Source organism: Limulus polyphemus, unplaced genomic scaffold (assembly GCF_000517525.1).
Source record: "Limulus polyphemus unplaced genomic scaffold, Limulus_polyphemus-2.1.2 Scaffold1020, whole genome shotgun sequence".
NCBI classification, from domain to species: Eukaryota; Metazoa; Arthropoda; class Merostomata; order Xiphosura; family Limulidae; genus Limulus; species Limulus polyphemus.
Genome location: NW_013666630.1, coordinates 23,897 through 26,432, shown reverse-complemented (window position 1 = coordinate 26,432; position 2,536 = coordinate 23,897).

Genomic DNA, 2,536 nt, shown 5'->3' with positions numbered 1-2,536 from the left:
AATTTTGATATTAAAAATTGGGTTTCCATATTCACAATGGCTGGAACACTAATAGATCATTTGTACTTTTGTGATTAATAACAAACATAATAGAAACTCAAAAGTAATTTTAATTAATTTTGTTACATTAATCAATTTAACCAGTGGAAACACTAAATTGTTTTACATGACATTAATGTATGTAATTGCCTAACTACAAACAGTAGTTGTGTACTTCCATAATGTAACACGTAAATCTGAGAAGACCAAATACTCATTACAAATAGGAATGCAGGATGGTGTTTTAGAAGACACATTACCAACCCTAAGAGATTTACATGAAGTACAAGGAATTTGAAACAAAGGCCTGATGTATGTAACAAATAGTACAAAGTTTATAAATTACTTTTCAGCATAAAATGATGTCTACATAATAGATTACCAGCAAGCAGTTATAAATGGAAAACATTTCAACATTAAAATGAAGCTGAGCTTTGGTTCCATGATGGGAAAGAAAATTTTGGGCAAACCTACGTGTATACAAAGACAGCTGCTGCTGAACTTGGAAGCTTTAGTAATGTCAGATTATCTCTCTTTTAATACTCTCCAGTTAAAGGGTGATTGAAGCCAGCTTATCATTAGTAAACAAGAAATCTTGATAATTTCTAGAATATTCTCACTTTTAGGTAATAGCTCCGAGTTATACTTTGAAAAACAGGTTTTTTTGTTCACTGCTGTCACATCAGTCCAAGGATATCAATACATCCAATCCACTGCAAACCTTGAGCAAGGTTGTTTATCCAACACATGTTCAGTCTGTATCAGCATCCAGACTTTCCTGTTTTGGGTTTCCTTTCAAATATCTGCTGGTCTTGTCAGTAACATTTCTTTGCAAGACATTAGATACATCTCTCTAATTTCTTGACAAAGGGTCTTGATTACAAGCCAACATTCTGCCTAATTAGGAATTAGAATGCCATCTGTACTCCTAGATAGACTTGTTTAGCTGTACATTTTCCTGAAAGAGTCTGGCTTTTAAATAATACTTTTTATATATATCTTTATATATGTTAATAATTTCATAGCCAGGGATGACTGAATTTAGTATTTACAGGAGCAGCTGCTTTGAGGCAAACATTCAATATTACAGTTACCACTAGTTAAAAACTTGGAAAAAGGAAATTTTCAAAGCTCAACTTTCACTTACATTATATAAAAACTTGTGTTTACAAGCACAATATTTCTTGCACCTCTCTGCTTTCAAAGGTAACTTAAATTCAAGACATAATCATACAATTCATAAACATTAATACTTTGAGGTCTTCTTAACCAGCTTGAAACTTTCCAACATTTTATAGAATGCTTCCTTAAATATCTCTTAAACTCTTAAGACAAGTTATTTAAAGATTCAATGTCTTTTACACAATTTTAAGGAATAGTGACATACGAGTCATGTAATAAAGAAAAAAAAAAAAATTAACTGATCAATATTCAATACTTTCAGTGACCTTTTTTAACTCTTGAATAACTATAAGCAATGAGTTTGATCTTGGTATCTTAGGTATATTTTATGAATACTCTTTCATAATATCCAATATAGATGTACATCAAGTTATTATAGTGCAATGACTTTTATATTAAATTCCATGTATCAAACTTAATCTTTAACTTTATAACAGATTAATACGTGTCAACATATTACATATATACATAAAGAATACAATGTATGAATAACCAATCAACTAAGATTAGCACTATTTTAACTAATAATACTGATGTGCCATTTAGTACAGTTCAAAATTCATCTCCACAAAAGATGCATGCTGGTGGTGTCTGGAACCAATCAAAAATCCCATTGGCTTTCAGCAGACAGCAAAGTGGGCCTACTCGCACAAGTTATGGGCATAAAAGCCTGGGCAGATCCATTTTTTGATATGCAGAGCATCCTAAGTCCTTTTCATTAAAACATGGAATGTCAGTAAGACCATCCAAAAATCTAGCCTTCTCTGTCCCTTTTGTATTTAGTTTTATATGACTTATTTGTTTAAACACAAATGGAAAAGATTTCCCACTAGTTACTATGACCTTCTTCCCACTCAAGTAGGTAGTCACCCAATCTGTTTGCTGCCGATCCTCTTTTGACAAGTCCTTTGATGAACAGAGTTGTAAACAAATTGATATATTTCCATATTGTGTAGCAGGATTTTACTGTCAGTTCCTTTATGAAATAACCATCAGAAATTTGAAAACATTCTAGCTCAACGATTACACTTATCTCTGGTGGTAATACATAACTTCTACAAATATTAGTTCACCATATTCAGTGTAACACTTAACATTTTATTTTATACACTTGATTCCTGTAGTTATACCAACTGATTTCATATTTCCTATCTACCATCCATCCTATAGCTTCGAGTAATCTTTTCTCTTAATGTTAATATTCACACCTTCCACCATTTTGTGTGTGTGTGTGTGTGTGTGTGTGTGTGTGTGTGTGTGTGTGTGTGTGTGTGTGTGTGTGTGTGTGTGTGTGTGTGTGTGTGTGTGTGTGTGT